The sequence below is a fragment of the Oenanthe melanoleuca genome, chromosome 2 (genome assembly GCF_029582105.1).
Source record: "Oenanthe melanoleuca isolate GR-GAL-2019-014 chromosome 2, OMel1.0, whole genome shotgun sequence".
Lineage (NCBI taxonomy): Eukaryota > Metazoa > Chordata > Aves > Passeriformes > Muscicapidae > Oenanthe > Oenanthe melanoleuca.
In genome coordinates this window covers 125348142-125364154 of record NC_079335.1, presented here as the reverse complement: position 1 = coordinate 125364154, position 16013 = coordinate 125348142, and the positions used below count along the sequence as shown (strand labels likewise).

The 16013-nt window shown below is 41.3% G+C and overlaps 1 protein-coding gene across 2 annotated transcripts in view; it reads right to left on the bottom strand.

Annotated features, from left to right (window-relative positions):
- CALCR (calcitonin receptor) overlaps positions 1 to 5193 on the bottom strand; it is a 143904-nt gene extending 138711 nt beyond the window's left edge. Inside the window, exon 1 of one of the 2 annotated variants that reach the window (XM_056485660.1) lies at positions 4581 to 5193. The gene's annotated coding sequence lies outside the window, so the exon portion shown is untranslated. Of the gene's footprint in view, positions 1 to 3662; positions 3892 to 4580 lie in introns of those variants that run through there. The other variant, XM_056485661.1, reaches the window with a different exon arrangement.
- Positions 5194 to 16013: the final 10820 nt, after the last annotated feature.

Here is a 16013-nt window from a genome sequence, read left to right as displayed (position 1 = left end):
CAAAAGGGGTTCACTCCTAGAGGACAACTACCAGCCCCAGGTCCTTCCCATGCTGCTTAACTGAGCCACCTCCAAAGCATGGAGCCAGCTGAACAGCTCACAGGCTCTCTGGTAAGGCAAGACCATATCCTTGGTTTGTTCAGAAGATGAAGAAAGATTCCTGTGGTATCTGTGGATATCACCTTGATTAGAAAGGTGTCCATCTGAAATGGCTGTAACTATACTTAGCAGGAAACTTGGATTTTCCAGCTGTAACTTCCAGGTGACCATTAAGCACAACATTGTTAGCAATGATCCTTCTCAACTGAGACACAGACAATTCCCTCTGCTCTTGTTATCTTATATAAGGCAGTTCTTCATGTGAGCAATTCAGTGAGTCTCTTCATTTAAGTTACTTTGAAATTTACTCCATTGAAGTGACTAAAAATGTCAAATGGAAAGTGGGTATAAGAGCAAAAACCAATATAAAACAATGTGTAATTATACATTGTTCTGTGGAAGGCCAATGCTAGTAAATATAGAGATTAATACTGAAGAAAATAAGATCAGTGGGAAATAACATACAACTTTAAGGTACTGGTCATTCATTTCTGGGTACCTTTATCAGAGACTCAATTAACATTTAATCCTCCTACAAAGAGCTCAGTCTACTGTTGTTAAACACAGAGTATTCATGTTTCAGACCGAGATCGTCATCTGGCCTTTGGCTAGATGTCTTAGACCTTCTTGACTATTTACACTGCAAATTTTTCAGGAGAGTGAATTTAACTCTATGTGTGTAGTTCTAGGTAGGGAGCTGACTGGATGCCACTCTAACACAAACAATAGTTGAAAGTGCTCAGCACGTAACAGGATCTCTTCTGAAAGGCCCAGGTAAGTTCTGTGCTGGCATTAATATGAGTTTCAATATTGACAAATGACAACAGCTAGGACCCAAACATTTATTGCCAGAAATAAAACAAAACTGAGTTTACCAGCTTACTAATATGTAGAACCAACGAACACTTTCAAAACTGAATTTCATTGTATTTGCTAGCATAATTTCAGTCCAGTATAGTTCAATTATTTAGTTGCTTATTTTCCCAAAAGCTTCTATTTACATGCATTAAGAAAAATATAAGCATAGTAGAGTCTTTTTTTTTTCTATCTAATGATTTTTCAGGAACTTTGAGTCATTATATGCTCTCTCTTCCTCTATTTTCACTCATACAAAACTAGGAGGAATTACTGGCAGCTATGTTGGTCCTGCCACTATTATTATGTAACAGGACTTGCAAGTAGCTTCTTAGAGGTCCACAGATACAGATTTAAAATAAACTGGCTAGATTTTAAACATGATTCCATTTTATCTCTATCTAGAAGAGAGCTGGAATAAGAATAATTCATCAAACCTTCTGTAGAACATTGTTTTCATCTTTAATGAAAATCCTCAGCTTTTTCAGATGCTTTCCAAAATCACTCAACTGTAGAAATGCAAAGAAAAAGTTTGCTAAACTATATTCTGTCAGTTTATGAAGCTAATCCTTGTAAACATATCATTCATAATATTTCATTAAGATTTTTAGAAAAGATGCTTCTGTTCATTAATCTCTCAATAAAGCTTATGAACTGCAGAAAACTAAACTGTAACTTGGTTCAGTTGTTTGCTGACATTTTTATAGTAATTCAAATATTTAGCAGTTTACTTGTAAACTTCTTTGCCACAAACAAAATAATCAGAAAATATTCCCCCCTGTGCTGCTTGAATGCCTGCTTGAATATGTGGTGCATATGCAAACTGGAATCCAACTTTTATATGAAAAAGTGATCGAGTCTGATGAAACATAAAAATTGGAGTGTAAGGCAAATCTGAACTGCCTACTCCTCTTGAAAGCACAATGCAGTTTATTCTATATAGCTTTTTTAAACAAGCATTGAGACCTGTGTGGCTCTTATCCATGATTCTAAAGCAGTACTATGTAGAGTTGTTTGAAGTGCCATCACCAGTCAGATTTAAACACTGCCACTTGAATTTCTAAGTAAATTTGGCTGGCACTTGCTATAAAAGATAATGAAGAAATGGTGAAACCTCCACCCTTTGGAGTGGTTAATTGGGATTTTGCCACTGATCTTAACAGGAGCAGCATCTACCCAAGATTTATAAAGTTTGCATACTCTAATGTTCCTATGCCAGTAGGTACAGTAACGCAGTATTTTAGTTCATTCAGAACTATTTCATGTCAGCTAGCATATAACAGCTATAGTAAGCATCATCAGAGTGGTAGCTTAGCAAAAGTTGCCTACTGGCAAAGGTTATCACATGTCTGAAGAAATTACAATGAAGTATTAGCTTTCCTGTATTTAATTTACCTACTTGACAATTATGCCTAGAATTCTGAGAGATTAATTAAATTCCCTCTTGAGCTCAAGCTGCAGCTTAAGCTGTTGGTAGCAAAGAAATGTTATCCTGGTCAGCCCTGATACACTCAGCCCTAAAGCAGCCCAGGGACCCTTTCACTGATCAAACACGAGGGTTCCCCCCACACTATCATCCTTCAACCACTGAAGGGGAAAAGGAGCCAAAGCAAAATTGCAATTTCATTCAGTGCCTATAAAAAAAGCAAAGGCATTATATTGTGATGTCTTGCTTAATTCATTCTAAACTCCCTCTAATCAGACTACTTAACTCAGTCCTGAGAAGAATATCATGCACTGCATTACCCTTAAGAAGTTCAAGGATTGCCAGTGTATGTAAAAGCTTGGCAGGAAGACATTTGTTAGATATTGACAATATTGACTTCAAGAGGTCTTAGGATACACATCTTTCTATTTACTCTTTTTATGAATGATTTTTTCATTCATCATTTCAGCTACAATTGCCATTCTGTAACTAAAATAAACCAGAAGTTTGTTTTTTTTCTTTCCTTTGCCAATTGTCAACTACATTAACCTTGTCAAAAAAACCCACAAGAATGAAATCAATATAGCAATTTAAAGACAAAATTGGCAGGCACTATATTGTACTTGGACACATCCAGTAAATAGACTCATACATCAATCTATCGTCATCAATGGCAATATTCTGAAACCTACTAATGTTGTTTATTACATTTGCGGTGTGAAACGCCAAAGTAAGTACAGATATCGGTCCAGCAGATGAAAAACGACACAGAAATAATATCTGCCATGCCTGAGAAGCACGAACTAGTGACTCAGGTGTCATTTAAACGCCCTGTACTTCCAGACGGAGCGCGGCCGCTCTGCAGCCGGCACGGCCCCGGAGTGCCCCGCTCACCCCGGACCCGCCGTGCCCCGTCCCGGCAGCGCCGGCCGCCGTCCCTCGCCCCAGCCCGGGGCACCGCACACGCCGCCGCAGCGCTCCCTCTCCCCGCTGTGTTAGTGTGCACTGCCAGCCAGGCGCTGGGTGCCCGGTACCCTGCTCCCGGTACCGCGCTCCCGGTACCCCTCTCCCCGGTACCCCTCTCCCCGGTACCGCGCTCCCCGGTACCGCGCTCCCCGGTACCCTGCTCCCGGTACCCCTCTCCCCGGTACCGCGCTCCCCGGTACCCTGCTCCCGGTACCCCTCTCCCCGGTACCGCGCTCCCCGGTACCAAGCTCCCCGCCGGACCCCGCCGCCTCTCCCGGCGGGTGGGGAGGGGAGCGGCGAACTTGCCGGCACTTACGGTGGCAGCGCTACCGGCGCTGGCGCGGCACCTGTCCCGGCCTCCCGTCACCTCGGGCCCCTCCGCGGCGGAGCAGCCCGGCCGCCCCTCACTCCTCGGAGCGGCGCATGGCGCTGCCCGCCCCCTGACAGCCGCCCGCTGGGTCCCCGCGTCCCGGAGGGGGCGGACGGGCACCGGCCAGGGTCGAGCCCCTGCGGCGGGGCTGCGCCTCGGGCAGCATCTGCCTCGCCTCTCCCGCGCCGCGCCCGCTGCCCGCTCCACCCCGGGCGCGGCGGGGCTTCGCGCCGACGTCGGTGCGGGGCGGCCGGAGCCCGCCCGGCGGCAGCGCCTCCCCCGCCCCCGCCCCCGCCGCTGCCGGCGCTCCGCCGCGGGGCGGCCGTGCCGAGCCGAGCCGAGCCGAGCCGGGATGGGGCTGCGGGGAGCGGGGAGCGGGCCGGGCGGCGCTCCCGGCACAGCGCTCGGGAGCAGGGACACCAGGGACAGGGACTCGTCCCCGCGGGGGAGGAGAGGCGGCAGCGCGGCCGGCTGCCCATTGTACCGAGGGTCCCTTCCGCGGGGCCGCCGCCGGCCCGGCTCTATCCGCAGCGAGCGCGTCCCCCCGCAGGAGCTCGGACCCTGCCATGTCAGACCTCGCCTCCTCCTCCTCCTCCTCCTCCTCCTCCTCTTGGAGGAGAAGGTCCTCAGACGCGAGGCAGCGTTGAGGTTCTATCGCGGGCATCTCTAGGAAGGAAAGCCGGGGGATGCAGGGCGTGGAGCGTGGTACCCCCGCGATCCGGCACCGGGGCGGGTGGGGCGCTGCCCCCGCAGCGGATCGAGGGCTGCTGCGGCCCCTGGCCGCCCCGGGGATGCTGTCCCTCGTCCTCCCGTCTGCCCCGAATCCTCTGATGCTCTTCCAGCTTGCACGAACCATCTACCTACCGTCCACCAAACTGGGGAGGATGAAGAAGTGGCCGCAGCACTCATCGGACGGCAGAGTCATCTAAATTTCCGTTTCTGCTCCAGAAGTCATGTAAGCGTTTTAAACTAACTAACTCTAAGAGGAGTCCGAGAAAGAGCTGGTTCCAAGCACCTCTGGGCACCTCCGGTCTCCTCAGAAAAGCAGACCCCAGCTACACGGGCATCCAGGGGCAATTTAGCCAAAGCTCGCAGAAGAGCTTCGAGTGGTTGTGCACGAAGTATTTCAGGAGAGGACTTTTCTGCTACGACTGTTCCAATGTTTAAATATCCAGAGAGCCACCGCGAGGGCGGGAACCGGAGCGCACGCACGGTGATTCACCTCGGCGCTCCTGACGAACGTGCAGCGCGGGTTGCAGGTAGTGGGGCGGCTTCCCAGCAGGTGGAGTCAGGAGGCAAACAAAAACTTGCTCAAAAGGGACCACCATCCGGCTGAGGACAGATTTTTTCTTTCGTTTTTCTGTGTGAAGGATGTTGCTGCCATCCAATAAAATAAACTCTGGCTTTAAAGTCCCCTGGCTTACTTCTGAATGGAAAGTTAGGTCCTGCTGAAGTGGTTCTCAGGTGGTTTTCTTCCACCTGCCACTTTCTGTTACAAACTACAGCCAAATTTTACAGCTTGCATTTCTCACAGAATCCTGCATGCAAAAGCAGCTGGCTGCCTTTTTGCAGCTCAGGCCATCCTGAGAAGGGTGGGAGTGACAGGAACAAGGGAGCTCAGAAGGAGGTGCTGGGTTTAGCACACACCAAGGTCCAAGAAAAAGGAACTTCTTGCCACTTGCCCCAGCAGCTGATGAAAGAGTTCCTTCAGATAATACCATCAAAGGAAATTTGTCCTCCTTGATATTGGGGTGGGGGGACACCCATAATAAGAATTGAGACCCTCAAGGCATACTGTTATAAATGGCTGTGCCTTTATGATTTAAAATTTCAATGTAGGTTTTATCCTTTACTCGTGGAGACAGCAAAGAGAAACAGTGGAAGCTGCTTTTATGAGCTCTCACAGTGCCACAATTGCTCCACTCTTCACAGCATTCTCTGGCAGGAGCAGTGAAGTTAGGGGAGGCTCTCATTAGCTGCACTAGGTCTGGCACCCCATAGCAGCACTCACTGCAGTCCTGTCCCTCTCATGCTGCAGCTGCCCCGAGGTGGGCTTGGGTGAGTCACTTCTAAATGCTTCAGATGTTTGTGGAAGAGAAACTGATGAAGGCAAAACCTTGTGCTGAAGCCTGGGGAAAGCAGGAGAATCCCCCTTTCTGACACTGCAGCAGTAAATTGAAAGAAGTGAAACAGAGAGCTAGTTTCTCCTAAGGTCAACCCATTTAGGATTTTTTTGTATGTTATCCAGCAAATATTGTTCATTCTATGATTGGAACACATCACATTTTCACTGACAGGTTTTATATTTATTTCAAAACAGATTGCATATTGCTCTGTTTTCTTACTGAATAGTATTCATCTGCTTAAGTATAAATCTGTCATCCCATAATCTGGAAATAGCTTTCCTAAGGTTTGGGTGGTTTTCTTATAAACTCCCATTTTGTTAACCATTACCTTGACACAGAAGCAGCACTTTCTCATTTGTTCTGCTATAAGCAATTCCCCTGTGCCCCATGGGACTGCAAGCATGAGTGCTTACTGTTTAGAATGTGTATGAAGTACTGATCCCACCAATAAATAAACACTGGAAAATTATTATTAACTGTACCTCAATGGTTTTATTTCCACTTGTGCTTAGGAATCATTAAAACACAGAATTCTGCAGAGAAGAGGCAGAGCTAATGCTCTATGATGTGACTTTATAGTTTTACTTTGTATATGAAAAGTGAAGAAAGTCCAAACCTTACAAAATTTCAGTGATTTTGTTCTAAGGGAAAACATTTTTCCACATAGTATGGAAAGTTTTGCAGTTTATGTAGTTTGTCTCATTTACACCATATTTTATTCTGTAAATATCTTTTTTTGTGCCTTTAATGGTACTAGAAGTAAGGATGCTACTTGTGAAACAGACACTGTCCTAATTTTCTTGGTCAGGTAAAGAATTTGAAAGATAAATTTCCAGCTGGACCTATAAACTTTCTGTTAATTGTGTAGAGATATTTCCAAAATCCTTTGCAGATGCTGCATTGCAAGCTGTTTGGAGTCAAGCTACTTCCTGTCATAATTTCTGTATCCTTCTTGCTTGGCATGGTGTACCCCATGGGAATTACCCAGAGCACAGTATTATCAAAGGGGTTGTTCAGATTTAGTTTGTTTGAAGCATGGGAAGTGTGAGCATTGAGCTGTCTATGGAAGACTGTGGAGGATGTTGTGTCCTTTGATAAAAGGATTGTAAATAGTGCATTTGAGTGAGGGCTACATTCACAATTTGGATAAAATACTGGAATTAGTATAAGACAGCATTTAAACAAAAAAGGGTGATACATTCACCCTAATCCAGTTCAGGATGAAAAGAATGGGAATTTGCCATTAGCTTTAGCACAAGTTGCATCAGTCCCTAATAGGCTTCCATAGGAATATTTAATTCTTTTACATACAACTTTGTAGTCTTCACTGCTGGAAGTGAACTGATTGAAAACTCTGAGAATAGTTACAGCACTGGGATAGTCCAGCACTTCCAAAGCCTGCCTGCTGGAAAACACATCAGCTCTGTGAGGGGGAAATCATGGAGTGAATAAAGCTGCTGTTCAGACCATGCATCCCTAATGAGATCATTTTTTGTGCCTAATGAGATAGCTTTTTTTTAAAAATTTTAAACAATAATAAAATAATAAATATAATTTAAGAATAAAAGAGATCACTCCAGAATGAGGGATTTGCAGAGTGACAGGTAAACATATTTAAGAAGCTACTGCCAGTTGCTTCTTATGACATATAAACAGTTTAGACTAGGATTATTAGAGGAATAGAACAGTGTTTTATTTCTAATCCCAGAAGCTATCAAGTTATCCAAGAACTCTTTTTTTTAAGGCAGCTCTTTCAAAATTCATGATTGTGTTTATTTTTTATTAGCTTTGTTTGTAGAAACCTGAAAAATCAAGACTTGTGTGTTTATCCAACATCATATCTCATTAGAATGATTTATAAATTGTTTTAATATCACAATAGGTTTATTTAAATCAGTTTCTTAACACACAGTAATCTCAGTAACTTTCTTAATGTACAAAAAAGGCATGGGTAATTACATTTGCCTCCTTGCTTAAATTTCTATTTTTAATTTATGTTATGTTATTTAATCTATCCAAGTATTGATTCTTCAGTTCACATCTCAGGACATTCTAAGATCTCCAAAACATTTTGAAGTGAAGGGAAAAAAGCCTGACAAATGCCTCTAAAAGATAATTTGTTGGGTATTAGTGGATTTTTTTTATTTTTAAAGAACAATACATTCAGTCACTAGTTTGGAGACAGAAAAAAATAAATAGAAAATGAATAGTACAAGAAAATTAGTTGTGTTCAAGTTTTTAAACAAAAATGAATAGAGACATTCAAGTTAATAGTATTTATAACACTTTCAATTTTCTCTGGGAGAGCTATTTTAATTTAGCAATACATGTTTTCATTAGTACAGCACTCAGTAATTATCCATATTGGTAGCAGAAACACAGTGGGCTTTGCTTGTGCTGTGTAGAGGAGGGAAAGGGAAAGCAAACAGCATAATGAAAATCTGGGGAATGTTTCCAAAGAGTGGGCATCTGATTTGCTCAGAATGAGCAAGTATTTTCAATCTCTTGGAATCCAATACCCTAGGCTTCATTAAGCCAGTGTGTAGCTGTACATGATTCTGGAGAGAACCTCAGCCAAGCATCAAAAAGAAGAGTTCTTCAAGAGAATTAAATGCACTAACAGTTAAAAGAAATGTCCTCTCTGGTGTTTGTACAGTATATAAATCATAAGATATTCTAGATTACACAAAATTTCCCTGGAAACTATTTCAAGAGCCATATGAGATATCTACAAACCATCAGCAGGCATATTTATAAATCATACACACTTATAAAGTCTCATAAATGGAAGTTTTACCTTAATTAAAAAATGTTTAAAACAAGAAATTTCACATTATTTGGAGTTACAGGTAATGTAAGAATCTATTAAAACTCACCTATCTATTTTCATACATATTAAATTCTCTATCTTTGCAAAAGTGGCCTGGAGTCTATGTATCATTAAGGCTTTGCTTACCACCTCAGTATATGTTTTAAATGAAACTAGAGCTGGGCTAAAACTGATTTTGTGAAAAAATGTGAATTTTGGTTCAAATCCTTACTCAGCTAGACAGAAATTAATATTTCTGATTAGCATGGTATTTTAAAAAGTCTTATTGCCTGAAAAATATAACTGTTATAGACACACAACTGATTAACCCCCAGCTCTTGACAGTAAATGTAGGCTTAATCATTCTCATTATCATCATTTGTTTGTCACTCAGTTGTCACTCAGACATGTGTAAAATTAGCTCCTGCCCCTCCAAACAAGTTGGTGTGTAGAAATCTCCTCGTGCTGGGTATGAAAGTTCTCCCACAGCAGCAGGAGGAGTGACTGACATGGAGTTCCTTGGGTGCAGAGATGTTTGCAGGGTGGAGGTGTTAATTGTGGAGGTGTTGAATTTCCCACCGGCAGGATGCCTGCCAGAGCCTTGGGATCACAGATCCATGCATGTACTGGCCATAATGACATCTAGGACAGGGGAGCTGGGAAATGTTTCAACTGCCCTTATGGTAAATTATCACTACCACAAAGAGACATTAGAGAAGAAATGTAATTGATTTTTATCAGCTTTTTAAGTAAAGATGAAATTGGCAGAATTAATTTCAAATGGGTAACCACCTTTATGCAATATTTAGAGGCACAGAAGCTCAAGAGGCAAAACTTCAGATAGTTTTGTCCAGATATATCTGATTTCCTCCATTTCCTCCTTTGCTCTGCAGTCTATAAGGAATCTGCAGAGTAGGGACTAATTTCCAGCATTTCATCCAGCATCCTAGTTATAACCCATGTGAGTCTAGAGGGTTTGATTAGCATGAGAACATCAGCTATTGCTTTTGTAGTCACCTTACTGGAAGCAATGGGGAAAATGATTATGAGTAGATTTCTAAATATACAGAGCATATTAAAAAAAGTAGGATGAGAATGTTTGCATCTCAAAGGACTTAAATTTAGGTTCTGATGACAAAACAAGTAGGTGATTGCATCCTGTTGGGGCCAAACTCTAGCCTGGAAAAGGGAGCTAGCAGGAAACACTACAGAGACAAAATTCATGCTTATCATGTTGATTCACAAATTCACCTTCTCACTTTCAGTGTTATTATCCTCTCACTTCTCTTCACACATGCACACAAGTGACATATTTATTCCAGTATGGTTAGTAAATGAATATCTTAGATGCTGTTTTTCCTGTAACAGCTGCCCATTTAAATCTCACCAACCAAACTTTTAATAGAAACCAAATGTAGTTACTGAGGATCAGATGCTCAGAGAGAGCTGCAAATCACAGAACACAAGTCTGGAGGGAAATGTCTCAGCGTAAAAACGTTGCTTACCTTCGTCTGAACCTAATGATTCACTGTGCACAGCAGAGGCACAGATGGCTGTGCATCTGAGGTCTCCCTTAGCTGCTCCTTTCCTCCTGACACATCAGTGAAATCACATGAAGAGGTCCTGGATCAGTCCTGTATTTCTGAGAGCAAAGTGAGGCTGGTGCTTCCACAGTCATTTGAAACAGATACAGGGATGAGAGGTGTCTGCCTCTAGAGGGTCCAGACATTTAAAATAACAAGGTCTCCCAGAGGAATCCCATTTTGCCTGCCACTTTTTTTCTCTATTTATGTCCTTGATATATTTTATGGCTTTGAGGTACACCCCCCTCCTTAGCCTTTCTTTTCATCCTGAAGACTTTTCAGGCAGTCATGCCTGAAATGCTCCTCCGCGTTTTGTTTTTAAACACTCTGCTATTTGAAAGAGGAAAATAAATTCCAGAAAGCAAGGAGATGCAGGAGTTGTCACCTTCACAAGTCCAAACCAGTAATTCTTGTTGTTGCTGAATATCAAAATGCAAGAATATTACAAGTTTTCAATCAGAAGACTGTCAATGCATTTCAATTTTGGCCCACAACGTCTTTTCTGTTTGTGTTTTGGACCTTGTCTCTAGAACAGATTTGGAAAAGGATTTAAAGATTTCTTTCAGATGATGGTGAAACTTCGAAATTTGTACATAAATAACAAAAGTCTCAGACAATAAATTGCAACTGGAAAGCCCATCTTCTCTTGTAACTTCCTGTATGATGTGATTTCAGCATTTTTTTATGCTGAAACCTTTCTTAAACTGCTACTTTTTGCTTCCAGGTCCAAAAATAAAGACATGGCATAGTTTTCCATACTGTTATGTTCTGAGTTGTGCTTCTCCTCACAGGGGTTTAACAAGGTCCTTTTCAAATTCTTCATAGCCTGATTTTTGTCACTTACAGTTTTACAGAATGTGAAAATAATTTAAATTCAGGCAGTGAATATATCCAGGACTGTCACCTCTCTCCACACTACTCAGGCATACACATGTACACTATTACATATTTATTCTTTAATGATATTAATCCATTTGTTGTCCAGAGTAATGTTCCCCCCTGAACTGTGAACCCAAGTTAAATATTAGCTGGATACTGAAAGAAAGCTGCAAATCACAGAAGAAAGTTTGAAAGAGATGTGCTTAGAATTTCTGGTCCCAGTTTGAGCACATGGTGTGAATTTAATAATTATAATTTCCATACACTCTTTCTAAAGAGGGTGAATTCTAAGGACATCATTAGAGATGTGGTGGGGCCAGTTGGACTGCATGTTAATCTTATGCAAATCCTGATCTTTTGTGAGGCTGGTGTCACTTTTTCTCCCTGTAGCATCACTGAACTCACTTTGCAAGGTGAGTTTTCCTAGTGATGGACAAATTTTATTGGGAAACCTGGCTCACCACACCTCTCTATGAGCATGGGTCCTTAGAAGATGAGTTGGAAACTGAGGGTCAGTAACTTTTAATACATAAATAAAGTGTTTAATACTAATATTATTTCCATATTTCTTAAACCTTTGTGGGTTTCATTCTTTCTATCAGTGATTCTATTTGCTGCAAGCACATTAGATGGTGTCATATATTTCAGACAACACAATTCTTGTTAAAGATCTGGGACATTCATCTAAAGGTGTTTCCAATCCCTTCCAAGGACAGTCAGACAGCATATAATTCTCTTCTTCCCAGAGTAACTTCAGTTACATGTCACAGTGTCATATATATAATTTAATAACAACAAGCACATAATGTCCAGTGGGCTGAACTTGTTTCTGCAAGTTCATTTTTCTTTTTGGTATAAAATGTTCATGAAATATTCTTTCAGCTGTTCAAGAGTTAATAAATCTTTTTCCTTTAAGGTGAAGACTCTGCTCTTTTTACTATGTGTTTTGATTGATGATTTTTTTGCTATATGTTTTAATTGTTTTCAGGATGAGGTTGAGAATGCAAAAATATTTGAAAGATGGGGCTACAGATTTTGTCTATTTGTCTTTTTCTTTTTTTGTAGCTATTATGAAGCAGCTAGAGATCTTTGTGCCCACAGAAAAGCCATTATATCAAGATGAATTTTCTTACTGTAGAATGTATTTAGTTCAGACAATAAAGCAATCCAAATAGTGAAGATTTGTTTAGTGGAACCGTGTCTACAGTCTCTTGGAAATAAAGGACTCTTTCCTCTGAGTTCACAATGTTCAGGTTGGGAGACTATCTTTTGATTCAGCAAATATTACAAGAAGGATATTTAGATAGCATCAGCCTCATGAGGCAGAATGAAAAATGTCTGACTGGGATAGCTCAGTGAAAATGACAGTGATGCTTTCATTGACATCACTGCTAGATAACCTCTGAAAACACGTGGCACTTGCCTAACTGCCCAAAACTGGGTCCGAGCACCCTACTGAGTATTTGCTCAGGAACATAACTCCTGGTGCTCTTTAATAACTGTAGAGAAGAGTGAAAAGAGGCAGGCAAAAATGCTGAGCAGTTTTACTATGCTTTTGTGTGTATTATGCTGTTTCTAGGAAACCAAGGGAAAGTAAAATTGGTTGGTTTTTGTTTTTTTTTTTGAGGCTGAATATATCTTACCAACTTGTTGCTGAGTGTGCTAATTGCATACATGCTGTACTATATAGTTATCTAAGTAACTGAAAGAATAGTTGTAACAAAGAATTATATTGAAGTTGCTAATTTCATAATTTGGGAAGAATATGAGTACTAGATGAGAAACCAGACAAAATACTACTTTGAGAAGGAGGACTGGGGAGGAGAGAAATCTCCTCCTACTCCATCACCATTTTGTTGCTTCATAACTTGGAGATGAAATCAAAACACTTTTTTCTGGTAATTTCTAAGAAAAGGTTGATGTGGGATGCTGCCTTGGCCCCATCATGCAGGAAAGTTCATCTGATGTACCTATTGTGCTAAATACTCACTTCTAGGTTTCCTCAGGACTCATTTAGACCATGCAAAAGGCAAGACAATTCTCTCCATTATAAAAGCACAGTAAGCTATCTGGCAAAAAGGTTTAGAAATTGTCCCAGTCATCTGTATTTTCCTGAAAGGTTGTTAAAGGCTGTTTCACACTGAGGAGAGTGACTATGATGGCTCCCTGCTTATCTTCTCCTCTGCTTTGATGTCCTAACCTGGACATGTCCTGCTCCAGAACCCTAAAAGCCCTTTTCTAATTCTACTTCTGGTATTTCTGTGGTAGATTTTGGTATGCTTTTAAAATCAAAATTTAATTTCTTTCAATTTGGCACTCATAGATTGAAAACCCATCACCTTTATTTTTTTCTTTTCCCCAAATATGTCTCTATAATCTCTTTGTCATTGTATTAAAATTCTTTATTATTTAGTTGTCTTTATGTGCTTTTTTCTCTCCTACTGTCCTTTGGGGCTTCTTGAGATTGATAGAGTGTGCTAGCAACGAGCAAGGGGAGCTCTAGGGAAAGTTAAGAATTAAGTAAGAGAAGATTATTTTTTTTACAGTTAAGTATTTTTTGTTCCTACATGAAGATGATCTGTGATTCCTGACCCACAACTACTCTGTGTGTCCTACTATGGGCAGTTAGTGTGGGAACTGCCAGGGAGAGCACAGCCAAATCAAGGAGAGCCCAAGAGATGCTCCAGCCAGCCTGTGTTTGCCTCTAGAGGTCTCCCAACTCTTCTTACTTCTGAAAGCCCAATGAATGCATTTGTCACCTCTGTTGGCTGCCTTCAGCATGTGGTCTCTCTCTTTCTGGCCATCCCATCATGCCCTGGCCCTCAAAATTAGCTGTATAACATTTGTGTTTCTGTGGTTCACAAGTACAATTCTTTCTGGCTGCTCCTTAGCATTGCTGTACCCTGTCAGCTGACCACAGTACAGCTCATGCAGAGAGATTTGTTGCTATTTGGAGGAAAATACTGGTAATGCAGACAGTTTGTGTCATAGTAAAATCTGGTGACTTTAAATGAGCATTTAATTGCCTCCATGAACACATTTCCAAGCAAAGTATATGCAAACCCAAGTGGCATTGAAACATCTTTGCAGTACTTGTCAGCAGAAAAATGGAACCCCCACAAACATTTGATATTGCTCTTTTTTCACTACTTGTAGCATCTCAGAATGTGTCAGCTGGAAAAGCATCTTTGCCAGGTTTCTTTCTTCCCTGGTGCTGATGGCTGGCCTACTGTCCAAACTTTTGTGAATGGAATTCAGGAGTTATTTGGTAGGGGTTACTAGTCCTGCTTCATATTGCTGTTTTATTTAGGTGTGACTTCCAAGGGTTTTAATCTCATTTGCATCAGTGAGAAGAAAGATTCACTCTCTGAATTAATACAGTATAAGTCTTTCCTGTTAGCATGATTCTGCTGAAGCAGAGCAGGGTGGCATATCATACTGCCCATTTCAATGTGAATTTAGACCTATTTTCACCCTCTGCAGGAGGAGAGCATGGCAGCATTCAGAATGCCAGCAGGAGCTCAGCAGGAGCTGCTGCTCTCAGGCACAAGATAGAGGCAATCAGGTGCTTCCTGCAGGTGCTGTGGAGCTGCTTGGTTTGGATTGCTTCCTCTCACACCAGCAGGATGCTGCAGGTCCTGGCCTGAGAAAAGGAAGAGGGTGCTGGCTCACAGCCAGCAGCCTGGCAGCAGCTAATATCTCTCTTGCCCCTTGTCCCTGGGAGTGGAGGGTTTCTGCTCACTCTCACATTGCAAGCACCAAATGTAAAAGATTAAAATGGCCAGCCCAATTTAAGCAAAGCAGACTCTGAAGCATCCAGGCAATTAAAAAAAAAAAAAAAAAAAAAAAAAGACTTAGTTTAAAGGGCAGTCAGCTAGAGGAGCAATCTTCACAGGTTTTTGTGAAAAATTGGAGGGAAAAAGGAGCATAGAACATGCAATATCTCAAACATATAGTCAGTAATGCTGTTGTACCACAACTGATGTCTCATATCTAGAGCCCTGGGCTGGACACAGATTTGGTTAACTAATTATTGTGTGGGGAGTGAGAAAATGCTATTTATCTGTCCTGTTTCAGTAAAAAAACCCCAGAAATGTGGAGACATCAGGATTTTTCATAGGGTATGAATGTGCTTTCAAGGTGCTATGAAGAAAATTCATTCTCAAATCACTAGAAAATATGCATAAAATATGCAGAAAATCTGCATATTATGCATAATCTGCATAATAATACATTTTTAAAAATTATATAATTTTTAAAAATGTATATATTAGATGTTTTAAAGAATGATATTTGAAATTTGTTTCAGAATAATTTTGTGGCTAGGAATTTCCTAGATTTTAAAAAATTTTCATTAAAATATTAAGAGGCATGTGGCTATGGCCATTTTTCATCTAGTGCAAATAATCAAATGATTTCCTGGTTTCAAATTTTGGTTGTTAACTGTTTTAAAGTAGAATTTACTCTTGGTGAATGCCATTTGAGTGGGCACTTTTAACTTTTGAATGACCCCTAAAATTTTTAATACTTGTTTTAACTTAGGGAAAATTTCATTAAGAAATAAGTGGATTCAAACATTTCTGCAACAATGAAAAGAGGCTGCCAAGCAACTGTAACTATATGGTTACTGTAGTAAGGGATTCTCACTTTTCCATGTTCATTTAGCTTTCAAATTTCAGACCCAGATGGGAAGCAATGAGGGCTGTGGCTCTGGCTTAAATAAGGCAGATGCTTCTTTCTGAAGAACTGTATTTAACCATCAAGCAGCAGCTGGATAAAAAATAGACCAACAACAAGCTGTGAGAGTGATCATCTGCCAAACAAGAATGGTCTAAGATGTAAGAGAATCTGTTCAGGCTGAAAAATACCAAGGGAAGACCTAAGGGACCATTGAAAAGGA